General features: G+C 37.6%; 1 protein-coding gene across 4 annotated transcripts in view; it reads right to left on the bottom strand.

Moving 5' to 3' along the window:
• Positions 1–27,607, bottom strand: part of ACER3 (alkaline ceramidase 3) — a 205,150-nt gene that overhangs the window by 161,298 nt on the left and 16,245 nt on the right. The window contains exon 1 of one of the 4 annotated variants that reach the window (XM_069070904.1): positions 18,077–18,080. The exons of the other annotated variants lie outside the window; for them this stretch is intronic. The gene's annotated coding sequence lies outside the window, so the exon portion shown is untranslated. Of the gene's footprint in view, positions 1–18,076; positions 18,081–27,607 lie in introns of those variants that run through there. 4 annotated transcript variants of the gene reach the window in all.

The raw sequence follows: 27,607 nt of genomic DNA, 5'->3' as shown, positions 1-27,607 counted from the left end.
AGCCAGAAAGAAACAATTCAAATGCCAAGGAACCACAGTCAAGATTACACAGGACTTAGCAGCTTCTACATTAAAGGATTGAAGAAGTTGAAATACAGCATTTCAGAAGGCAAAGGAGCTTAGAATACAAACAAGAATAATCTACTCAGCAAAATTTAGCATAATCTTTCAGGGGAAAGATAAACATTCAATAAAATGAAATTACCAGTATCAAAAATGAAAAGGGTGAACTTACCTCCAATGAACAGGACATTAAAACAATAATTAGGAATTATTTTGCCCAGTTGTGTGATCATAAATTTGACAATCAATGAAATGGATGAATATTTACAAAAATATAAGTTGCCCAGATTAACTCAACAGGAAGTAAAATACTTAAATAACCCCATCTCAGAAAAAGAAATTGAATAAGCCATCAATGAACTCCCTAGGAAATAATCTCCAGGGTCAGAGATGGATTCACATGTGAATTCCATCAAACATTTAAAGAACAATTAATTCCAATACTTTTCAGACTATTTGGGAAAATTGGAGAAGAAGGAGTCCTACCAAATTCTTTTTATGACACAAAAATAGTACTGGTACCTAAAATGGGAAGAGCCAAAACAGAGAAGGAAAATTATAGACCAATTTCCCTAATCAATATCGATGCAAAATTTTAAATAAAATATTAGCAAAGATATTACAACAATTTATTACAAGGATAATATACTATGAGTAGGTAGAATTTATACCAGGAATGGAGGGCTGGTTCAACATTAGGAAAATTATGAGCATAACTGACTCTATCAATAATAAAACTAACAGAGATCATGATTACCTCAATAGATGAAGAAAAAGCCTTTGAAAAAATACAGCACTCATTCCTACTAAAAACACTAGAGAGCAAAAGGATAAATCGAATTTTCCTTAAAATGATAAGTAGTATCTAACTAAAACCATCCTCAAGCATTATCTGAATGGAGATAGGCTAGAAGCTTTCCCAAACAACATTAGGGGTAGAATGAGGATGCCCATCATCATGACTATTATTCAATATTATACTAGAAATGTTAGCTATAGCAATAAGAGAAGAAAAAGAAACTGAAGGAATTAGAATAGGCAATGAAGGAACAAAGCTATCACTCTTTGCAAGTGATATGATGGTATACTTTGAAAATGCTAGACAATCAACTAAAAAACTACTTGAAATAATTAACAATTTTAGTAAATTTGCGGGATATAAAATAAACCCACATAAATCATCAGCATTTCTATATCTTACCAACAAAGTCTATCAGCAAGAGATAAATTCCATTTAAAATAACTATAAACAATATAAAATATTTGGGAGTCTACCTGCCAAGACAACCCCATAAACTAGATGAACACAGTTACAAAACACTTTTCACACAAAGTCAGATCTAAACAATTGGAAAAATATCAATTGCTCATGGGTAGGCTGAGCTAATATAACAAAAATTACAATTCTATCTAAATTAATTTATTTTTTTAGTGCCATACCAATGAAACTACCAAAAACTGAGGCAGAAAAAATTAATAAAAAAATTAATTTGGAAGAATAAGATCAAGAATATGAGTGAATTAATGAAAAGAATGCAAAGGAAAGTAGCCTAGCCATACCAGATGTAAAGCTAGTTGAATTACAAAGCAGCAGAATAATGAATCAATGGAATATGATAGGTACACAAGACTAGTTTACTACGTGATAAACCTAAAGACTCCAGCTTCTGGGATAAGAACTCACCATCTGACAAAAACTGCTGGGAAAACTAGAATACAGTATGGCAGAAACTAGGCATAGACACCGTAAATCAAGATAAGGTCAAAACAGGTACATGATTTAAACATAAAGGGTGATACCATAAGCAAATTGGGAGAGTAAAGAATAGTTTACCTGTCAGATCTATGTGGAGAATGGAAGAATTTATGACCAAACAAGAGACAGAAAACATTATGAAATGAAAAATGGATAATTTTGATTACATTAAATTTTAAAAGTTTTTACACAAAGAAAACCAATGCAACCAAGATTAGAAAGAAAGCAGAAAACTGGGAAACAATTTTACAGCAAGTGTTTTTAATAAAGACCTCATTTCTAAAATATAAAGACATGTCTGAGATAAAGATAAAAAATATTAAATATATAAGTATAATTTATATAAATTTTATAAAATATAAAATATAAAGGACTGAGTCAAGTTTATAAGAATAAAAGTCATTCCTCAATTTGATAGTCAAAGGATATGAACAGGCAGTTTTCAGATGAAGAAATTAAAGTCATTTATAGTCATGAAAAAATGCTCTAAATCACTACTGATTAGAGAAATGCACATTAAAACAACTGTGAGGTACCACACTGCACCTATCAGATTGGCTAATATGACAAAATGGGAAAATGACAAAGTTGGAGAAGATATGGGAAAACTGGAACACTAATGCATTACTGGTGGAGTTATAAACTGATCTAACATTCTGAAGAGGAATCTGGAATTATGCCCAAAGGGTGATAAAACTGTGCATGCCCTTTGATCCAGCAATAACACTAGTAGGTCTTTATCCCAAAGACATCATAAAAAAGGAAAAAGGACCCACATATACAAAAATATTTATAGCAGCTCTTTTTTGGTGGCAAAGAATTGGAACTTGAGGGGATGTACATCAATTGGGGAATGGCTGAACAAGTTTTGGTATATAAATGTAATAGAATACTACTGTGCTATAAGAAACAATGAGCAGGCAGATTTCAGAAAAGCCTAGATACATTACACATATTGTCAGACTTTTTTGATCTATTGATCAGTTTTGCTCACTTATTGCTTCTGTTTTTCTTATCATTTTGGCCTTTTCCTTTCTTTTAAATTTGAGCTTTGCACCTAAGGTGGCAGGGGCACTGTCTCCAGCTTCTTGTGCTAGTGGCTACAGGCTCTGGCTATTTACATGGTGCTGCACTGATATTGCTCTGAGGTTCATGTCTCATGTCTGGTACTGCATTGAGATGGTATGGGGTAGGGATTGGCTGGTGCTGCTGGAGGTCATAGGAGTCTGGTAGCTTACCGGGTGCTGAGTTGAGGTCCTGGTGGTGTATGATGTGTGCTGAGACCCAGTGGGTTTTTATCCATGGCTACACTGAAGTACATGTGGTCAGGCCTCTGGAGACTGCCTGTTTGCTCAGGCCTACACTAACATGTGGCTGGCCTGGTGCTGGCTGCCAACCCATGGGGTTAACTGTCTACCTGTTTGCTGGGGGTGGTGCTGAAGCACTAGGAGGTCTGATCACTGGAGGCTACTATGAGAGATAGCAAAGGGTTAAGTTTCCACAGAACTGCTAAAAATTACTGAAATAAAAACTATTGATAATAAATTGTGAGAAACAATAGGAGTTAAGTTTCCATAAAACTGCTAGACATTATTAAGGTAAGATAAAGGGAGTTAGCAGACAGCAAGTGTACCAACCAATCAGAAAGCAGACAGTGCCCTTGGTGGACTCTCAGGCCAGGATAAGGACTGATCTAGTTTAAACCAGCGAGGGGTCAATGACCAAGTATTCCAACTGAGTTTGCTTAATAAACCTCATTTTATCTAACATGCCCCACACAGAATTAGATCCCATACATGGGATGTATGATACTATATGATGAGGAGGGTCATGGTTAGAGAAATATGTAGAGGACATATGGGAAAACTGAAACCCTGAAGAGAACCTATGAAGGGAATGTCTGCACTGGACCAATTAATAGTATAATGCTTTCCTTGCTTTTCTATTCTCTTCTCCTCCTTCCTTAAAAAAAGTACTGCTTCTGGCAGATGTTTACTTCCTTTGAACTTCTCGATAAACTTCTTTTGATACCCAAATTTTGGTATCACAAGCATTTTCTAACACTACCTGTTTGCCCAGGGCTATGCGGAAGTACACAGTGGCTCTCAGAGCTGGAATCCACTGGTTGTCCTGACCATGCTAAGGCACTTGGGGGAAAGCGCATCTTGGTTTTGGCATCTGCCTCTTCCACCACACTGGGGCTCAGGATCTCCCATTACTTTGTTAAGTGGGGCTTGCTGCAATGCTTCCAGTCCTGGGCTGAGCTCCCCTTTCACCCAAGTAAGATGGAGCTTTCTTGCTGATCCTTCCAAGTCTCTTGGGCTAATTGTTTCACCCCATCTTTTTGTTGGTTCTGCTGTTCCAAGATTTGTTTGGGGGCTCTATTTTATGGTTGTTTAGAGGTGAATACGGGAGAGTTACAGTGGTTTACTGCTTACTCCGTCATCTTCCTGTTTTTCTTTCAAAATATTATTTGTTATATGGAAAAGTTTTCTGGGAAACGGAGACAAAGAAAGATACTAGGGGAAATTCTGGTGATGTATTAAAAACAAAAAATAGCAATAAAATTTTTTTTAAATGCCACAGGACTTTATTGTTGATCTCAGAGGTAATATGGAGCCACTGGACTTTATTAAGAAGGGGCATGGCATGGTCAGACTTCACATTTAAGAAAGTCACTTCAGCAGTTGAGTAGAAAATGTACCAGAATGGAAAGATTTACAGAGGAAGACCAAAAAGGAGTCTTTTGAAGTAGTTCAGGTGAGAGGTGATGAGGGCCTGCACTAGGATAGTGGCTGGGTAAGTAGAGAAAATACACATATAATAAAGATGCTATGAAGCAGAAAAAGACAAGATGAACTTTTGAAGTACTAAAGGACTTAGTTGTTTTTAGTTATATCTGACTCTTCGTGAACCCATTTGGGGTTTTCTTAGCAAAGAGACTGGTTTGCCATTTCCTTTTCAAGTTCATTTTAAAGATGAGGAACCTAAGGCAAACAGGGTTAGGTGACTTGCCCAGGGTCACACATCCAGTAAGGATCTGAGGCCAGATTTAAACTCTGGAAGAGTAGTCTTGCTGACTCCAAGCCCAGCATTCTATCCACTGCATCACTTAGCTGCCCTTTCCAGGACTTACCAGACTTCTTTAAACAGAACTCAAAATCCTAGTAAATAATTCATTCTCTTTGTTACTGATCAACTGACTAAATCATTAATCAGAGACCCTAATAAGCTATAATATGATACTTATTCTCATCCTTGTTTTTCTCTCTTGGGTCATCTCAATCTCTCTCTACAAACAGCATAATTAAATATTTTGTTTATTGATTTAATCTACAATATATCACTTGTCAATTTCTTAGCATTCAGATTTTCTTATCACAGAAATCCAGACGCATCATGGCATGGTGGGTAGTACAGCTGGCTTTGGAGAGCAGTGGAGGGTTGGCAATTAATTTGGGAAGCCCTGGGTTTAAGTCCTGCCACTGCCACACACTGGCTGTGTGCCAATGGATAAGTCACTTGACTCCTCTGTGTCCCAAGACAACTCTTTAAGATTCTAAGTTATAGACCAATTGCCTGGGAGTTATTAGGATAAAATGATGAATCCCAATATTGGTTCCCCTCCCCAGGCCCTTTCAAGGAGTGGGGACCTGTGACTTCATCCATATAAACATCTTCCAACCCAAATCTCCAGTTGTTTCAATTGATAGTGTCTGAGTTGCCTAGGAGCACTGTGAGGTTAAGACCCAGGGAGTGTCACAAAGCCATTATATGTATGAGGTAGGAACTGAACCCCTGCTTTCTTGATTCTGAGCCTGGCTCTCTAATTACAATACTATGGTGCCTTCCACATACATAGGAATGTGGTTCTACTCTAAAGGGTTTCTGACAAGTCACCCACCTTTGCTTGATGCTCTCACTGAGGGGGAATCGACTGCCTCCTGATGGAGTCTCTCCACCTCCCAGAGGCAGTCCATATCTCTTTTTGGAGAGCTCAAAGTGTTAGGAAGTTTTTCTTCACATCAAGCCTGAAATCCTGGATGTCCTCTTCCTGTCCTCTCCATTGCTCTTAAGAGTAGTAATTCACCAATTGATTAGTGAGATTGGGTCTAACCTCTGGAGTAGCTCAGCAACTTCATCTATTATCCTAGGGCCCTATCTGGGCAGTCAAGTATGTGGCCTTGATGGCATCTCTAAGAGTACGCCTGAATCATGCCAGCTACTTCCAAAAGCCAGAACCAGGCATCTTGCCCCTTCCTGTTTCCAAGCTCTCATCCTCTTTTGGACTTCCCACTAAGTTGCTGTTTCCTTTAGGAAGGATGTCTTTGCTTGATATGAAGGACAGGTCCTGAGCAGAGTGACTGAGTCTGCCTTTCTATGCTCTGACCACTTCCTCGCATTTACTTTGATGACTCATACTTCCTTGCTCAGGGAATACTTTCTAGAATTTTCTCAATACAAGTGAATAAGGCAAAATTATTTTGTATAAAGAGTAACAGTTAACACATAACTTCCACCAAAAGTACTAGAAAGCTCATTGTCTCATTATAAAAAAAAGTCAAGTAGGAGGCTCAAAAGATAAGAGTGGTGAACTTACAAGTCAGGAATCTTGAGTATGAATCCTGCCTCAGACACAAGCTGTGTGACGGTGGACAAGTCACTTAACCTCTCTGTGCCTCATTTTCCTCATCTGTAAAATGAGGATTATAAATAGCACCTATCTCTCACAGTTATTGTGAGGATCAAATGAAGTAACATATGTTAAGCACTTGGCAAAACTTAAAGAGTTCTATATAATGCTATTCTTATTAGCTATTATTAAATGACAATTTCTAGCTGTATTACAAGAAGAGGATTGCATTTTCCCTCGTTCTCCCTCGAGTCAAAAGTTTAATACTGAAATCAGTTGATACATAGCCAATGATGTTAATTAACTAGGGATAATCAATCTTAATGCTGATAACAGATCTTTGCATTAAATGAAACTTCAATAGAACCTTTGAAGTACAATCTTTTAAAATCAAAATACATAAAGAGATACCTAATGCACATGGCATATAATAATAATCAAAAGTTACATGTATGGAGCATTTGAGAGTTATAAAAAATTTATATACATTAGCTCATTTGAAGGTGAAAACAAATGCAGAATGGAATACTGTAGAGCACCTATCTCAAAACCCAGAAAACCTGGTCTCAAGTCTTGTCTCTGATATATTCAGACTGCATGACGCTGGATAAACCAGTCATTTATCCTCTTAGCGCTCTAGACAGCTCCTCATGATGAGCTGAAGAGAAGCCAATGACATCTGGTCTATGCGCTCCTGACATCAGTGAAATCACAAGTGTAATCTGCTAGTCCCTTATGAAAAGAAACTGTGGTCCATGACAGAGATGAGGACTGCTACATTGAATTGTTTTTCCAATGGTGTAGTGGAATTAAACTAAATCATATGATCACAGGATGTAGAGAGAGAAGGGATAATTGAAGGTCACTTAGTCCAAGCCTCTCATTTTACAGACCCCCATTTTATTACCTAATACATCTTAGGACAAATGGCAGATACATGGCAAGACAGTTGACTAGTTAAGGACAAAGCCTGTGGCATCTTAATAGATCGAAGCTAATGAGAAGCAGGACCTGAACCACTGTTAAGTGTGGGGCTGGGCTTCCAAGAACAAGGAGGTGATGATCATTCTGCTGCCCTCTGCCCTCATCAGGCCATCTGGAATACTGTGTTCAGTGCTTGGCATCACAGCTTGGGTAGGGCACTGATGAACTGGATGACATCCAAGGAAGGGAATGTGGTGAAGTCCATGTCATGCGAGCTGAAGGAATTTGGATTGTTTAGTTAGGTGATTAATCAACAAGCATTTATTAAGTACCTACTATGTGCCAGGTATTGTGTTGTGTGGGGATACAAAGAAAGTCAAAAAAGTCTCTGCCCTCAAAGAGCTCACACTTCAGATGAGGAGACAGCAAGTACACAAACGTCTGAAGAAAAGGTTCATAGAGGAACATAACAGTTCTCTTTGAATAGCTGAAGCTCTGTCACTGGGAGTAGAGATTAGATTTGTTCTTCATGACCCTATTGGATAGAACCAGAAGCCACATGGATCAAAATGCAGAGAAAATTTAGATGTGACATATGGAAACACTCCCTGAAATATAGAGCTATACTAAACTGGAATGATCTGTGAAGCAGTGGGTTCCACCTCCCTGGACAACTTCAAGTGGAGGCTAATGACCACTTGCAAAGTTCATTAAAATGGAGATTCCCTTTCAAACATCATTTGAATTAATCAGATAGTCATTGAAACCTCTTCCAACTCTGAAATCCTGTGATTCATCAGCCCCAATATATCTTTTCAGGCATAGAGGGTGGCTAGGTGGTGCAGTGAATAGAGCACCAGTCCTGGAGTCAGGAGGATCTGAGTTCAAATCTGGCCTCAGACACTTAACACTTACTAGCTGTGTGGCCTTAGGCAAATCACTTAACCCCAATTGCCCTGCCTTCCCCTCTCCAAAAAGAAAAAAAAAAGTAGGTCCATTAATATATGTATGTATATCTGTATACCTGTATGTATTTTCCTCATATATTACTATGTCTTTCAGCCAAACTGTATTACTTGCTGTTCCCAAAAACTCCATGTGCTTTCTCTTTCCTCTTCCCTCTGGAAAGTCCTCTTTCCAAATTACACTTCCTAAAACTACCTACTCTTCAAAACTCAAATGTTAACCCCTTTATAGTCTTCTAAGGTCACCAAAATGATTCAATGGCTTCCTTCTCTCAACCCTAATCTCAATATATACACACACCTCCTTTTCTGTGAACAGTATCCCTTCTGCTGTAGTTATATAGCTACATGCTTTGTGTATAAGAGTTGAGAACCCAGAGCAAGGGCAGACAAATGTGTGGGGAGGACATCATTGGCGCAGCTGTCTGAAATCATTCATTTACCCCATGAACTATAAACGAGCATCAAAACTTTCTCTTGGTTGGGGCGGCCAGGTAGCACAGCGAGTAAGAGCATCGGCTCCAGTGTCGGGATGACCTGGGGATCAAATCCGGGCTCAGACACTTAACACCCACCCAGAAACACCTGGCCGTGTAACCTTGACCAAGTTACTTAACCCCAATTGCTTAAAAAAAAACAAAAAACTTTCTCTTGGCACCAGTAATCAATGGAGTGGATGTTGTAGAAAATGAGCCCCTGGGTGTTTTAATAGGTATTGAGAAATACAGAATATAGAGCATGAAGAACAGAATATAAAGGGTGACTTGGTGTTCACCTGAATGATTAGTGGTTTGAGTTGGAGAGTAATTAGTGACACAGAAGCTGAGGAAGTATGAGTCAGGGTATATAAACAGATGTGATCAGGTACAGATCTCCAAGCAATTTGATGGGGTGTTTGATACATTCATATGTAGCTTTCCTAAGAGTTCAGGTTGTTCCCTTAAGCTCAACCTCCATATGAGATTAGGAAATCATAGATTTAAAATGGAAAGAGACTTAAGATATCATCTAGTCCAAGTTCTTCACTTTACAGATGAGGAAACAGGATGAAAGAGGTTTGTGGCCTTGCTCAAGGCCACAAAGTAAATCAGTAGCAATCACTGGCACCACATGTTCTGCCCAGATCTTAGGTCCTAATGGTTTGACAAAGTCACATGTGTAGTGCTTAGTAATTGAGTGTCAGAAAGAAAATATAGGTAGCTCCATAATGGGGTACTGTTCTTTAGCTGATTGACTAAAATACACAATGCTTTCAGTAATGTGACGAATTCTATAAAAGCCACAAACATCTTATAAGTAAAGTACCAAGAAAGACAAGAGGCCTCCAAATTAGGGGTGTGGTATGATTGTAAGGGATGAATGATAAACCAATTGGTGGGAAAAAGGATAGGTCACATTCTATTCTTTCCATAGTACTCAACTGTGGGCTTGTCTCCAATACAAATACACCATCCTTTTCACCCCTTATAGCTCAATCCTCCCCTTTTCCCTCTCCAACCACTGTCCTCCCATTGCTGCAAAAAGGCATATAGAGGCCCCTCCGGGTGGGAGGGGCGACCCTTGTACTGGATCTGCCTGCTCTGCAGGCAAAATTCCCTGCCCCCAGATCCTCTCATGGTTATGACAAAGGGTCAGATTCTCTGCTTAGAGCAGTGGCCAATGAATAAGAACCCTGCCCCCTTCCCCTTTTCATTTTAGGTAGGACAGAATGAGTCACACAGGATAAATAGGCATGGGTGAGTTTCACTGTACTTAGTAGACCTCATTACATTATCTTTTCCCCAAAATCCAGCCCTTTTCCAATCCTCCCTATTTCTATCAAGGGTCCCCTTCTAGTTAGTTACCCTTCCAGTCACTACTCACTTTACCTCACCTTCCAAAGGATATCAGTTGTCAATTCTCATCATTTCTACTTTCCCAACATCTCTTCCTTCCACTCATAGTCACCACTCTTATTCAAGGCCTCATAACCTCTGACTTGGACTATTTCAATAGTCTTCCTGACTCTACTGGCTTCTCTGGCTTCTATTCCCTATTGAAATCCATCCTCCATAAAGTTGCCAAATTGATATTCCTAAAGGACAGTTCTATGTCAGTTCCCTACTCATTAAATTACAGTGAATCCATACAGACTCTAGAATCAAAGACTACTTTATCTTTATATCATATTTCATAAATTTTGGTTTTTGCATAAGTTCTGTAACATATATAATTGCAGTCCCACATGTTTATAATTTTAAGTAAATACACAAATGTTATGGTTGTGTTGTCAAAAATTTTTGGTGACAGGGATTGCCCACTTGAAAAAATCTCAAGAGTACTGGAGAAAGAAATGTAGTTCTTTGGACCTAATGGATTTCTATTTTTCATGAACACTGTTGTTACTACTGATAGAGACTAGATCCCATGACAAGATGACCTAGAGAGCTTCCCTTGTCAATGTATAACTTTGGTAGTTGTTTGTATCCTAGTTCCTATTACCAAGTAAAAGAGTTTGTTGTTGTTGTTGTTGTTGTTGTTTTTAAGCAATTGGGGTTAAGTAACCTGCTCAAGGTTACATGGCCAGTTATTTTTGTGTGGTGCCAAGTACCTGAGGCCAGAATTGATCCCGGGTCTCCCGACGCTGGGGTTGACACTGACTCACTGCGGCCACCCCTAAAAGAGTTTGTTGTTGCTATTGTTTTCTAACTGCCTTGTTGACTCAATTTTACCCAAAGGACCAGTGTGCACATACACTGGAAGAATAAAAAAGCCAGAATTCTGACCCAGGGCCCTAATTTCAAATTCTCTGCACTGCCATACTGCTTCCCAGGTACTTGGGGAGAGTGAAAATTAAAGTAGCACAAAGAGATAGATTCACCTAGTTTTCAATTACCTAGAGAAACTGAAGCAGCTCCTAAGTCCTAGGGCTAATCACCATGAAGCAATTCTAACACTTAAGAACAATGATGACAAACCCCTGATAGGTATGAAATATCTGATTGGGTAATTCTGAGCCTCCTGAATAGTCTCTGTATGATAAAATAACATGTATGTTGGGGTAGTATTGTGCAAGCAAACCCAGACCCAAAGTACTTAAGTGTGTGCACGTTTCTGCGTCATGTCCTCTATTGCAGAGTAAGCCACTTGAGGCCAGGGATCATATCATTTTAATATAAAAAGATTATTATCCCTAGAGTTCTTCAGAACTTATAAAGCGTTCCCCACAACTCTACAAATTGAGTGTTTAGGGCTGGAAGAGTGCTTGGAGGCCCTCCCAGTCCAACTCCTTATGTTATTATACCTATCATTTTACAAATGAGGAAATAGAGGCCCAGAGAGGGTCACTTGCCCAAGGTCCCATGCTAGTAACTTGGAAGAACTAGCATCTGAAACAATCTGAAACCAAATCGGTGATTTTTCTACTATACCAGTCAATTCTTTTCACTGTTGTATTCCCTGTAATACCAAGCTGGTTTCCAGTATGTAAGATGTTTGATAAAAGTTTGACATCATTAATATGTCACTCTCACCCCTTTTACCACCTAGTTCATCATGGTACATCATTCTAGATGAATGAAAGAGAAGACAGGCAGGGAAGCAGAAGCAGATTAGACTGAATCTAGAGCACTGCTGCTGAGCTCACTCATCTCTTACCACCCTCTTTATAAAGAGGAAGTGGGAAAAAGAGAAGAAAAACTATGAGGGAAGAATTGAGGGAAATACATGATTAACAGTTACAATTGTGAATGAATGGAATGAAGGCACTACTCATAAAATGGAAGGGAATGGATCAGAAATCAAAATGAAACAGTATGTTGAACACACTTACAACAGAAAGATACACACCGAGTTCAAAATAAGGGGCTAAAGCAAAACTGATATACACACTGGAGATAAACAATAAGATCAGGGTAAAGCAAGAATGTCCATCATCATCATTATTATTCAATCTAGTGTTAGAAATCCTAGCTATAGCAATAAGACAGGAAAAAGAAATTTGAGGGAATAAAAGAAAACACAATTATTACTTCTTGTAGGTGATACAGCAATTTAGAGAACCCTATAAAATCAACTAAACATTAATTGCAACAATTAAAAATTTAAGCAAAATTGTTGGATAAAATAGACTCATAAATAATTTATGTTTTTGTTACTGCCAACAAAATATGCTGGAAGACATAGAGAAATTCCATTTGAAATAACTATAGAAAATATAAAATCTTTGGGAATATACCAGGCAAGACACACAAAGGAACTATTTGGATACAATTAACAAAACACTCTTTACACAAATTAATACATATAAATAACTGGAGAAATAAACTGCTCATGGGTAGGCTGAACTAATATAATAAAAATGACAATACTACCTAAATTAATTCACTTATTCAATGCCATACAAACCAAACCATCAAAGGATTACTTTACAGAGCAGAAAAAATAACAACAAAATTCATCTGGAAGAACAAAAGGTCAAGAATCACAAAGAAATTAATGAAAAAAAGTGGAAAGGAAAGGAGTCTAGCAGCACCAAATTTCAAATTATACTACAATGCATAATCATCAAAACAATTTGGTACTGTTTAAGAAATAGAGACACTGATTAGAGGAATAGACTTAGTCACACAATATACAGAGGCAAACAAGCACAGTAACAGTAGCCTAGTGATAAACCCAAAGATCCCAGCTATTTGGGCAAAAGTTCAATACCTGACAAAATTGTTAAAAAAAAAAAAACTGGAAAGAAGTCCTTCAGAAACGAGGTTTAGATCAACATTTCACACTGTAAACCAACATAAAGTCCAAACAAGCATGTGACAAACAGAAAGGGTGACATTATGAACAAATTATAGAAGACTAAGGAAGAAATTAGCTGTTACATCTATGGATAAGAGAATTAATCAACTGACAAAAGAAAGAGGGTTACAGAAAAGAAAATGGGGAATTTTGATTTCATAAAATTAAAAAGTTTTTGTACAAATAAAACCAAATGCAGCTAAAAACTAGGAGAGAAGCAGGTAAACGGGAGGGGAGGGGAATCTTTGCAGCAAGTTTCTGATAAAAACCTCATTTCTTCAAGATACATAGGGAACTCAATAAAATGTATAAGGGTAAGAACCATTCCCCAAATGATAAATGTTCAAAAGATGTGAAGGTAGTTTTTGGAAGAGCTTAAAGCTATCAATAACCATGTGAAAAAATTTTCTAACTCACTAACAATTATAGAAATGCAAATTAAAAGAAATCCAAGGTACCATCTCACACTCATCAGATTGGCAAAGTAGAAAATTACAAGTGATAGAAGGTCTGTTCTAAAAACAGGCAAAATATATTAATGTATTATTGATGGAGTATTTAATCAGTCCAGTAATACTGGAAGCAATTTGGAACTGTGCCCAAAAAAATAATTAAACTTCACATGCCTTTTGATCGAGTGGTCTTTTGCCACGGTGAGAAATTAGAAATAAAGGGAGTTTCTGTGAACTGAAGAATGGCTAAACAAGTTATGAAATGATGAAATGATGAGGGGAGTGGCTTCAGAGAAACCTGGGAAGACATATGAACTGATATAGATTGAAGTGAGCAGAACCAGGAGAAAAAATATATAATAACAATAATATTGTGAAGAAAACAACTTTGAAAGACTTAGGCACTCTAGTCAATGCAATGACCAAACATGATTCCAGAGGACTCATGATGAAATATGCTATCAACCTTCTGAAAGAGAGATGATAGACTCAAATAGACTCACTTTTTTTTTGGACATGGCCAATGCAGGATTTTGTTTTGCTTGACTATGCATATCTTAACACAGGGTTTTTTGTTTTGATTTTCTGGGTTTTATAATTTGGGAGGGAGGAGATGAGAGAGAGGGAAGGTGGATTTTCATTTAAAAATTCATTTTAATTTAAAAAATCACCACTTGTTTAACCTTTTGTGATGAGCCTTTCTGTATTTCTCTAGGCTCATCCCTAGATACAAAACACATCAAATCTATGTTCAAAGGCTCCTCGATTTGGTAAGATCTGTCAGAGTTAATATTCCAAATGTATAGTCTTTGAGAGGTTAGAGTCACGTCCACAATATAATCTTGATAAGGTAGAAAAGGGTTTTTAATGAAGCTTTAAAGACATTCAAAAGGTAATGGTAAGAAGGCAAAATTTATACTAATTTGAGGCAAACAATTCATGTTGAAGAGGAGAGAAGACTGTGTATCAAATAATAACATAATATGCACTATCAAATACAGAGAGTAAGTGAAATAACTGAAATTTGAGGTCCTTTCCAGATATGATATTCTATGATCTACAAAGTACCATAAATATTAAAGTAATAGGTTTGGCGATGAAAGAATAGTTATAGTAAAATTCCCCTTGTTCCTATTTTATTGTTCATCATCCAGGTAAAACAAAGACCATTTATTTCCTGCACATTAAGTTAATACAATTTTATTTCTAGCATGGTACAGGATCTCACTAAAGATGGGATGACAGTGCTACTGAAAGGCAGAAGAGTAAGAAATTTCACTCAACTCATCAAAAAGCACAGATTTAGAGCTGAGAGGATTCTAAGAAATCATTTATTCCAACCTGCATTCATATGACAGATTATGGAACCTGAAGATCAAAGGGTTTGCCCAGGGAAACACAGGTAGTAAAAAAGCAAAGAAAGAAGCAGAACAGATTCAAATCCCCTTGTTTTTAAGTATTCTTTCTGTCAAATAACATCTGCACATGAATTCAACACACCAAAAACTTTAGAATTTTTAAAAATACCAACACATAACAACAGTTATAAAATACCCATGAAACTTTTCTATCACTTCACAGAAGACATATGCAAAAAAATGGCTAGTCTGAGTTTGTATGGGATATAGTAAACAAGGCTCCATGACAGAGTAGCAGAGTACAGGTAATTAAAAAAGACTCTTACCTGCTACTCTCTAAACAAAGCTCTCTGTTAATTTGCACTGTTTTTGAGATAACTGTTTTTTTTCTTCATCTTCATCCCATTAATGAATACTCCAATACTTAAAGGGGCCTGTGATCTTACTTACATTATTGGAGTATGTTCTCTCCAATAATGCAGATCACATGCCTGCCTATCCTACAGAACTCTTGTTCCCATCCTTCCATATGTTTACAACAGTGCTGGCAACCTGCTGAAAGCTTTGCTCATATTCTTTTGACATCTCAAGGATATCAGTGGTATCAATGGAGCACAATGGGCTGTCCATTAGCTTTCCCAGCTTCTTTCTCAATCATTCCATATTTGTCTAACCTGGATTCTCTCCTGACCACAAAGTTGTTGCCATGGAAAAGTGATGATGGTGGCATTGGCTTATAGCTGTTGCCTTCTTCCTAGAAGTCTGTTCAAAGATAAGCACAAGACAACAGGGAGCTCAGGAACCCTGGGGAATGCACCCTGCTATAAGGCAAACACCCTGGTCACTGTTACAGCCAACTTATGCTCCCATTGTCCTTTGGGTGCTCCTCAATTTCAATTCTTCAGAGACCATCTTACTCCATGACTTACAGGTGTACATTAATGAAAAAGTGTTGGTGTTAAGATGGACTCGTTTTGTTGATTACAAGAAAAAAAGTCAACATTTAAATTAATGCCAGAAATCAACATCAATAATAATAAAGAATTAAATCACACTAGAAGAATGGCTACAATGCACTGGGTGGGTCTTCTACATAGGATGTATTGGATATGAACAAGAATTTCACAGGATGAAGAGCAGAGGGAGTACCCACATCAATTAGATCATCTATCAAAGAATAAAGTGAAATTGACATAGGAAACACAGCTTCTACAACCGTGTTTCCCCGATAATAAGACACTGTCTTATTATTTTTTTTTGGAAAGAAAAACACCAGAGGGCTTATTTTCAGGGGAGGGCTTATGTTGTCCTGCCTCAGCTCTCCTCCGCGGCACTGCTCTCAATGGCGCCAGCAAGCAAATCACTGGGGAAGAACAGGATGATGCGCTCACTGCTGCAGCTCTGATTGGATGCAGCTCGGAGCGCGGCGTGCGTTTCACGGGGGGGGGGGGAACGGTGCATAGAGAGGGTACTGTAATGTAGCATGTAGTGCAGGGGATCACCTTCACTACAGTAGCAATCTCAATAGGGCTTATTTTTGGGGGAGGGCTTATTTTAGAGGAATCTTACACAGTAAGGGGAGGGCTTATTTTCGGGATAGGTCTTATTATTGGGGAAACACGGAAGAAAGAAGTATAAACAGGACAGCTTTGAAAGCTACAGGGTGAACCTATTTACTTAAAAAGAAAAGTGAGATGTAAATAATAGAGACCTGTAGTGGCTTCTAGAATTCTCTTTTTCTATTCTACACTGTTCATGATGTCAGGGAGCAGGGAAGGAAATTAACTTTAAATTTACCTAAAACAAATAGAATTTTCTCGGAGGAAAAATTATTTTAATATTTCAGAGGTAGGAGCAGCTAGGAGGCACAATGAATAGAACAACAGCCCTGGAGTCAGGAGGACCTCAGTTCAAATTGGGCTTCAGACACTTGCCACACTTACTAGCTGTGTGACCTTGGGCAAGTCATTTAACCCCATTGTCTTGCCTTCCCTCCCCTCCAAAAAAAAAAAAGATTTCACAGGTAAGTCCCAAAGAAGGAAAAATTTAGGTTCTCTTCATTTGGGATCATAATGCTAATAACAACAATAGCTCACATTTCCATAGTTCCCTATTTTTAATAGTGCTTTCCTCCATACCTCAGAGAAGGCAGGGCAATAACTGTTCCCATTTTATAAAGAAGAATCTAAAATTTAGAGAAATGAAGTAATTTGCCCAAAATCAGAGTATTATTAAGTATGAGGACTGGAATTTCAACCCATGTATTTTAAACTCTAGTTCTTTTAAATTCAAATTTAACAGGAAAAAATGGTTTTTTTCACGTAAGATACTGAGAATAAGATACTCATCTTGCAGTAAGGCTGTCTCCTTACCTCATTAAAAAGCAGTCTGAAATCTTTAAGGGAATTTTGTTTTATTAGTAATATAGTTATGAAATAGAAAAACGTATACACATCACAAAGAAAACATAACCCACTGGCTTTGAGCCCTAGTTCTGCCACTAATTAACCACAGGCAAGTCACTTAGCCTTTATTAACTTCTGTTTCTTCATCTATAAAAGGGGGAAGCACCACCTGCCCTACCGGCTTCACGTGGCTATTGTGTGGATCAAATGTTCAAAGTAATGTAAGCAAAAATACTTTGTAACCTCTAAAGTCCTCAAGAGAGGCAAACACACAGTGAGAGATACAGGGCTGCCAGCTTTGGAGGAGTCAGGAAAATATAAGTTCAAGCCCCGCTTCTGACATATACTGTATGACCCTAGGGGTAAATCCATTAATCTCTGTGTCCCAGTTAATAGCCTTAAGAATAAGTTAGAGATGAGCTGGTACCCTCTATCAGTGAAGGGAAAGGGAGCAGAGGAAGAGAGAGGGAGAATGTGTGTGTGCGTGCCCTACAATCTACAGACCAACAAGCATTACTTACTGTGTGCCAGTCACTGTGATTAGCACAAAGAAAAAGCCTCAAGGCAACACATGTAAACCAGAATATTCAGATTAAATACAGAGCAGATGGAAGGTAACTATTTCATTTAATTTTTTGAGAAGAGGTCTCCCTACTTCACCCAGGCTGAGAGTGCAGTAGCCACTCACTGGCTAATCCTACTGATGATCAGTTTGGGAGCTCTGACCAGCCCCTTATCTTCAGAACTCGGCTAGTTCCCCTCTCCTCAGGCAAGTTGGTAGCTTCCTCACCCTCAGCCTCTACCCTGGTTCTTAGGGTCTCGTCATATTTGTGCTGGACTTAGTGAAGAAACCTGACTGCCTTTTACCCTAATGCACCTCAGCACTCCTAAATTTAGCCTCAGCCTCCTCAGTAGAAAGGACAATAGACATGCACCACTACATACTTCTATTCAGGAGATTTTACACCTGATTCAGTTTTCCAGATAATAATCAAATTGTAAGTGTCAGTGAATTTCAGGCCCATATTCTGATATGCCACAAACCCTAGCCAACAAGTTCACAAATAATTCATGTTGGGAAATGGAGATGGTTATGCAAACCAATCAGTACCTTAAAGTATGCCGACTAAGTCAGTAACAACATCTCAGTACTATCTGCAAAGAACAGTACCCAACCCAAAGCATAAGCATATTTTAGAAGAGAAAGCCTTGATGATAAGTAGATGGGCAAGACTGGTTACTAAATGACTTCTCAAAAGTTTATCTCTCTGAAGACTTTCTGATCATTCCATGGCCTTCAAATTTCTATCATAGTACCACCTTTTTTATTTTTATTTTTTGCTTTTTCTTGGAGGGCAGTTGGGGTTAAGTGACTTGCCCAAGGTCACATGGCTAGTTTTTGTGTTAAGTGTCTGAGGCTGGATTTGAACTCAGGTCCTCCTGACTCCAGGGGCGGTGCTCCATTCACTGCACCACCCAGCCGCCCCTTGGCACCACATTCTTTAATAATAATTCAGTTTTGCAGGTTGGCAAAACTTACTTTGGTCCCTTACTTTGAATAACTCTGTAAAGCAGGGAGTGTAAGCACACCATTTCCATCTGATATATGGAGAATCAGAGACTGAAAGAAAAGCCAATGGGCCAATGCTGGTGAGCAACTGGGCTAGACTGAAATGCAGCCTGACTCTAGATGCAGTACTTCTACTACCCTGGGCTACATTATTCCAAACAACATCGCCTAACTTCTAATTTCCGCAGGATAGAATCAGAAGCATCTCTACGTTCCTCTCTCTCAAGAGTTACACAGTGAGAACATTAGAACTGGAAAATCCCTGGCACATAGCCCACTGGAGTTGGAAGAGACCTGAGAGAAAAGGCCTTTACAGCAACTCCCTCAGCTGGACAGAGGAGCTGATATGGTGGCTCAATCTATCAAAGCTCATAAAGCCAGGACTCAGGATTTCTGACTGCCAGTCTTGTGTTTTTCCTCTATGCCATGGCTACTTCTGCCAGGCTTCTTAGGCATGGGGGTCTTTAGAAAAATAAGTATTACAGTTCCCAGCACCTAGAAGGTAAAACAAAGAAACAGAAATACCCAGTCAGCACTGAACTCAGATGAGTAGCAAAACCATCTCACTTTCTTAAGAAACTACAGGCATATCTCATTTTATTGTGCTTCACAGATATTGAGGCTTTTTGGTGTTTTCTCTTTTTACAAATTTAATGTTTGCAGCAACTCTGCATTGAAGAGCATCATTTTTCTAAAAGCATGTGCTCACATCATGTCTGTGTCACATTCTGTTAATTCTTGCAATATTTCAAACTTTTTCATTATTATTGTATTTGTCATAGTGATCCGTGATATTACTATTATAACTGTTTGGGGTGCCATGAACTACATTCATGTAAGACAGAAAACTTAACTGATGTTGTCTATATTCTGACTGTTCAACTGCCCGTAGGTCTCCCTACTCCTGGAAACATAGCAATATTGAAATTAGGCCAATTAATCACTCTACAATGGCCTCTAAGTGTTTAAGTGAAAGGAAGAGTAAATCTATATGGCAAACTACATTATGGTCTCATTTTAAGAAATTGCCACAGACACCCCAACCTTTAGCAATTACCACCTTGAACAGCCAACCAACAAAATCAAGGCATGACCCTCCAACAGCAAAAAGATTACAACTTGCTGAAAGCTCAGATTATGGTTAGCATTTTTTTAGCAACGAAATAGTTTTTAATTAAGGTATGCATTTTTAAAACATAATACTATTGCATACTTAATATATTATAGTATGGTTTAAATATAACTTTTATCCACACTGGGAAACCAAAATATTTGTGTGACTTGCTTTATTGTGATATTCACATTATTACAGTGGTCTGGAACTCAACTCACAACATCTCTGAGATATACCTGTAATTTCCTTTCAACTTCATGATCTACTGGTAAAGACAAATTCTGAAAACCAAGCTTTTTAACACTTAAACTCCTAAAAGAAATATGGAAAAGTCCAGGACTGTCAACTGTGTATTTACTAAAAGTTACAATCTTATGATAGCAGAACTGTCTAAGACACAAATGCCTTTCTACTCATTCAAATTGCCATCTGTTCTATGGGCTTCGCTAGACCAATTAATTTGCTTTCTCAGCAAATTCTTTTTATGGTTTCTCATACCCAAAATTCAATCACTGCTTAGTCTGAGAAATACATTATATATGTGTGTGTGTGTTACATATACATACATCACAGATCTTGTGCAGCCTTTTTAATTTCGTATTTTACCTTTAGCAATATTTCTCACATCTGTTTTCTTCTTTCTATTACCAGTGCAACCACACTAGTTCAGAACTCTCAGTCTATTACAATAGTTTGCTTAACCTAGCTCCTCCTCCCTAGCTCCAGTTTCTATCCCAAACCTATCCCATATATGCTATCATAGTCGTCTTAAAACACATACTTATCACAACAATCTTCTCAAAACCCATCACTGGATCCCCCTTCCTTACTTTAAGGTCTAGGACAGGTGTCATCTCATTCATCAAACTTTTCCTAGGTTCCTCCTGGTGACATATGACTTTTTCCTCTTAAAATCTCTTGTGTCTGTCTACTTTGATCTCCTTGTATTTGTATTATGTCAACAATCATACATACAATCATTAAGAAGGAAGGTACCCCAGGCCTCTAATACAAGTCACTTAACCACTTTTAAGTTTTAGGATTCTCACTCGAAAGATAGAGATAATAATATTCACACTGCCAACATCACAGGGTTGCAAGAGAAATGCTTTATAAACTTCAAAGTGCTAGACAAATGTGAATTAATAGCCCATTAAATCTCAATCTCTCTCTCTTCCCCCCTTTCCTTCTTCCCCTTTCCCCCCTCCTCCCTTTAACCCCCTCTTTTTTACTCTCAAATATAGATGGAAAATTAAGAGGGAAAACACTCATGTAAATCAAGTGCAAAGATAACTCTTTGGTTATTATGCTATGTTACAAAGAAAGAGAAGCTTTTAACTCTTGACCCAGAGACTAGAAACTGAACTAAAAAGCACTGTTGAGAAACCTCATTATTGGAATTCCTACACCCCTCAAATAAAATTATTTCTCATTTCCTAGTGAGAAAAATGGCAAGATATTCTTACCTTCCAAAGATTTAGAATGTGGAAAACATTCCTAAGACACTAAATGACAGCATCTTCAAAATTGGTTAAAAGATGGCATGAGACTAGTAATTTATCTTTGTAATTCTGTAGTCAAAAGCATCAGACTAGGAAATAAAAAAATCTTAGTATTATTTCCAAACCTCTCTCAATAAATTTTTTTTTTTTAATTTCACAGACTCATAGAATGTTAGTATTATAGGGGACTTAAGAATTTTTAGTCCAATTCTCTCATTTTGCAGATGAAGAAACTGAACCCCCACTAAAGGAAATGAATTGCACTGCAGACCTGTGCAAGATCCTACCAGACCTAACTTTTCCACTTATCAGCCTTGTGACCTTGAGGAAGCCAATTACTTTCTCTGAGCCTTAATTTCCTCGTGTGTAAAACAGAGATAAATAATCCTTATAATACCAACCCTCTTAGGGTTGTGAAGAAAATATTTTATAATTTTTTTGTTTGGTAGGTTCTTTTTGCTTTTTGGAGGGTGGAAGGCAGGGCAATTGGGGTTAAGTGACTTGCCCAAGGTCATATGGCTAGTATTAAGTGTCTGAGGCTGAATTTGAATTTAGGTCCTCCTGACTCCAGCACTGGTGCTCTATTCACTTTGCCAATTAGCCTCTCCACCTTTTCTAATTCTTAAAGAGCTATATAAATATAATCATAGGGTTATAGATTTGTTACTAGAAGAGATTTTATAAACCATCTAGTCCTACTCAATTTACAGATGAACGAACTAAGGCCCACTGAGGGTAAATGATGTGCCCTAGCTCACAGACGCAGCAAGGTAAAAAAGCAGGACTTTTTACTCCACATCTTTCCACTGTGCTGCACTACAAGTCTACATTACCAACTGCCTTCTGAACACTTCAAATTGGATGGGTGCCCTGCAGACATCTGAAATTCAGCATGTCCACCAAAACATAACTCATGTTTTTTCTTACTACTATCACCACCTCCAGCCCCCAATTCCTTCCATACATCCCTATTTTCCATCCAGTCACCTAGGTTCATTCTTGGCCTTTATCTTGAACTCCACACTCTCTTATCCCACATAAGCAATCAGTAGCCAAATATAATCATAGATTGATATCAGTATTTGGTAGTACCTATCTGTGTAAAAAGGCATTTCAAAGATGAAAAATGTAAAATTTCATTACAGATTTTAGCATTAACAGATGAACATTTGCAATTTATTCTGATGATAGAGAACAATAACTTTGAACCCAATGAAGTGAAATATTATCCCAAAAAAGAATTCCACTCTTCTCATTAGTAGGTCTGCATTACACAAAGTTGGACTCAATAGTTATCAATATATTTTGAATTTTCTCAATAAAAGGGTGGAAATTTGTTTTCTCTCATCATATAAGTAACTACATAATATCCTTGATTTTGTCTTTTGCCCTAAAAGCCTAAAATATTTACTATCTAGCCCTTTATAGATAAAATTTGCAAACCCCTGAACCAGATAAAACTGATTCACTGTCATTTTGCTCAGTTGAGCACAGGGAAATAGCTCTCCATTATCAATTCCTCATCATTTTCACTTTGTCCTAGCTGGCTTTTCAGAGAGTGAATTTGCAGGCAATTGTGAAGCTATCCTGAGAGTAAGTAAGAACAGTGTCTGAAAAGCAGGGAAGGAAAAACAGAAACATAAAAGATCAATCAGAAAGACAGAAAAAACTGATTGGAAAGGAGAGACAAGAATGAAAGAACCAAAGATAAAGCATACAGATGTATTTCTTAATAACAAACTAGATCAGAGTTTGTTGAGGGCCTATGACAGGAGAAAGAAAATGAGGAGTAAGTCACATGTCTATAGCATTTTAGTCTTATGAAATACTTTCCTCACAACTATATGTCTGGTAGGTTAGTACAAGTACCATTAAGCTCTTTTTACGGATGAGGAAGCCAAGGCTCAAAGAGATTTTGATTTTATGATTTGCTCCTCAACACATAACTAGTAACTGTGAAGAATTGAAATAAGGTTTCCTATTTTTTCCATTATGCCACATTGCTTTTCTTTACCAATTTACAAAGTACTTTATGTTGATTATCTCTCATATGATTATAACAACAACACCAGAAAGTAGAAAAGGCAAAGATTATTACTTCCATTTTACAGATGACAAACTTAAGCCTAAGTAATCAGCCCTAAAACACAATTCTAATTAAATGAAACACAGGTGGTGGTGTTTCAAATACTTTTCCAGAAGTTCTGCTAATAACCCTCACTGACTGACATAGGACTGTTTAGGGGAGACAGTGGAATTCGGAGGGCTCCACATTCCGCTCACAGACAGAAGAAATTATATGACAGTAGTCCGAGAGTCTGGGTTTCAACCTCGAGAATGGTAAATGGGAAACTGCTTATGTACACCTTGAAAAACTGAAGTTGAGAATCATGAGGTAGACAAGACTGATACAGTAGAAACAGGGAAAAAATGCAGAATCAATAAGAAGTATAATGGGCTTTTTTTTAAAAAAAGGTTTATTTCTGAATTTCTTTAATTTTTATTCTAAAGAAGGAAAAAAATACAAGAAAACCAATTACTTAATGCAGACAAAAGAGAAGGAAGCATCTTTAAACAGGAAATTAACCTCATACTACGTGCTAACAGAAAGTAAGAAAAGCAGGATACAATATGTATTAGAGAAAAATTAGCTAGAAAATAGGTCTACAAAAATACAATTAGAAATACAGCCCCATACCAATCAATGAGGCTTGGGAGGATATGATTTGTGACAGGAAAATGACAATGGAAGGCCTATTTCTTTTTAACTTTATTCAAAAGAGATATTAGACAGGCTTATAGAGTAATATCAACAAAATATCCCAATAAAACATTCCTCCTGTAAGGAAACCTACCAGAGGAGGGGAGCAATGAAGGAAAACTTTTAAATGAGGATGATCAAAGAAGAGAAATATACCAGGTTAATGAAAGCAGGGCTGTGTTACAAGATACCTGGCCAGATGAACGGGTTAATCAATTCTGAAAGAAGCTCACGAGACTGGCACTGGAATGAGAAACAGAACTTAGGGGAAACTTCAACTACTTGGAAACCTGCTGAGGGCTTTCTTTACCAAAAGTAGAGTGATAAATTCTTCTAGGTCTTGCTAGATAATTTCGGCCATCAGCTGCTAGAAACATGGGAAGCTTCTATTTTGGAATTGCTTGTAACCAATAAGGAGGAACTGATTTTTAAAAAAAGAGGCTGATGAACAAAGTAGAAATTCTGGAATGCTGGAAATTATCAAACATTCCTAAGAATTTCTGATAACTAAGTAAAGCTTAGTACAACAACATGAAAACTTAATTTTTGAAGAGCTAATTTCAAAGGGTTCTGAGAAACAGGATCCCATGGCCTAAGATTCTATAGGAGAAGCTGGCTCAAGAAGGATGGCACACTCTCAACAGAATTCTGAAAACACAGAAATTATTCTAATGAAAAACAAAGTGGAAGCTGTATTAAAAAAAAAAAAACTCAATGTGGTTTTACAACAAGCTCCTCAAGCAGCTAGGATTTTTAAAAATACTACAGAATATACAGAAGAAATAGCCAAACACTGAGATTAAATAGAAAAGAATATCATGGTGTTATAAAGAATGAGTTGAGGCTGGTCACAGATGCTAACAATGACAAAGTGTGACAGCAAAGGTGAAGATTTGAAATGACATCTAATACTTTTTAGTCACTATGAAACATTGCCTCCCTTTACTATTTACAAAGTGCTTTTATATTGACTATCTCACATGTGATCTTAACATTTGAAGGTTTAAAAAAAGGCAAGGATTATTACTTCTATTTAAAAAGCTTTGTTTTAAAAAAGGAAAAGGACCTACACGTACAAAAATAGTTGTAACACCTCTTTTTGTGGTGGCAAGGAACTGGTAACTGAGATAATTGAGGGGACACCCATCAATGAAGAACGGCTGCACAAGTTGTAGTATATGATTGTAATGAAATAGTATTTATGTTATAAGAAATGACAAGATGGATAAATTCAGAAAACCCTGAGAAGAGTTAGATGAATGGATACAAAGTGAAGTGAACAGAACCAGAGAACATTGTACAGAGTAACAGCAATATTATAATGATACTCAAATTTGAAAGACTACAATGATCCAAGACATTTCTAAAGGATTAATGATGAAAAATCCTATCTACCTCCAGAGAGCAAAGTGATGAACTCTGAATGTGGATTGACGCAGATTTTTTCACTTTATTTTTTCTTGCTTTTCCCCCCCTACAACATGGCTAATATGCAAATACATTTTACATGCCTTCACATCTATAATAGGTAACATATTGCTTGCCTTCTCAATGGATGACTGAGGGACTAGGGGAAGGAGGGAATTTGGAACTCAAAATAAAATGTTAAAAATAAACAATTTTTTTTTAAAAAGGCTTTGTTTGGAGCAAGAAGTAGTGCTTGAGGTGGATGGGATGATAACAGGTGACAGACTTGAGTTCAAATCTGGCCTCAGACACTTTCTAGCTGGCTGTGTGATGACCTTGGGCAAATCACTTAACTCCTATCTACCTCAGTTTCCTTATCTGTAAAATGAAGACAATAATAACAGCACCTACCTTCCGGGGTTGTTGTGAGGATCAAATGAAAAAATATTTGTAAAGTATTTAGCATAGTGCCTGGCAGGTAGTAGGTACTATACAAATGTTAGTTATTATAATTATTATTATAAGTAGCTAACATGTATATAGCACTTACTACATGTCAAACACCATGCTAAGCGCTTTATAAATATCTCATTTGATTCTCACAACAACCCTGGGAGGTAGGAGCTATTATCATTATAAGATTTTACTGATGAAGAAACTGAGGCAGAGAGGTTAAATGACTGAAGCAGCTACAGGGTACAGAGAGAGGATAGAGTGCTGGGCTTGAAGTCAGGAAGAATCATCTTCTTGAGCATGAATCTAGCCTCAGACACTTACTAGCTGTGTATGCCTGGGCAAGTCACTTAACCCTGTTTGCCTCAGTTTTCCTCTTCTGTAAAATAAGAAGGAAATGGCAAACCACTCCAGTATCTTTGCCAAGAAAACCCCAAACAAATGAGGTTACACAAAGAATCAGATGAGACCAAAATGACTGAGCAATTTCCTGACTCCAGGCCCCCAACTCTGTCAACTCTACTATGCCACCTTGGTGCCTTTTAATAAATAAATTTTAATTAATGCCTTTTTTCTTCAAAGAAGTTTGGGAAGGATAGGACAAAAATGGTTTACAGATACCTGAAACAAGATAAATAAGATATCAAGACAGGACTCAGTTCAAATTACCAGACCTGGCCAAACCAAATCCCTGGGTACTAAAGAATGAGCAGATGGGATTGCTGAACTACTGACAGTGATTTCATGAATATGAAAAACAGGAAGTAACTCAGGACTAGAGATGAGGAAATACTATTCTAATTTTTTAAAAATGGAAAAAGGTAGATTCTTCAAACCTACCTGGCAAAAATTAAGGAACAAATTTTTAGTGGAATGGTTTATAACCCCATAAAAAGAGAAACAGTGTTTACTATAAACCAACATTGATTTATAATGTTTTGTCATAATCTAATTTTCTTTTCTGACATATACAGGAGATAAATCAGTTAGTTCTTGATCAAGTTAGGTAGCTTTCCTAAACAGTCCAATAACACAGTATAAAAGAGTTACCTAAACAAACCGATAACATTATATAACATGTTGGCCATTGACTAAAACAATTGATAGAACACACAAATATCCAGAGACCGGCTGGCTGCATATCAGCTATGCCCCTGGTAGGCTTTAAAAAGCAAAGTGGCCCCTCTCTGAACCAAAAGGCAGTTGGGGTCAATTTAATGCACAGAGGACTGAACTCTTTCAGAGTGTAGAAAGGTGGGAAGGGCATTTCTCTCTTCTCCCTTTCCCTAGCAGGATAATGGCACCCTGCAGAAGCACATGACCAGAGGAAACATATGTTTGCATGTAGCCTGACCTAAACCCTGACCTTCTGCGTAGAGACAGCCTGGTGCCTGGAGCTGGAATCCTACTGTTCAGGAGATGACCGACTTCAGAGACAAGATTCTGAGGGAGCAGAACTGAGGCG

Source organism: Petaurus breviceps, unplaced genomic scaffold (genome assembly GCF_028583685.1).
Source record: "Petaurus breviceps papuanus isolate PSGF00001 unplaced genomic scaffold, PetGlider_PUasm1.0 90823, whole genome shotgun sequence".
NCBI classification, from domain to species: domain Eukaryota; kingdom Metazoa; phylum Chordata; class Mammalia; order Diprotodontia; family Petauridae; genus Petaurus; species Petaurus breviceps.
This window is presented reverse-complemented; position numbering and strand designations above follow the sequence as displayed.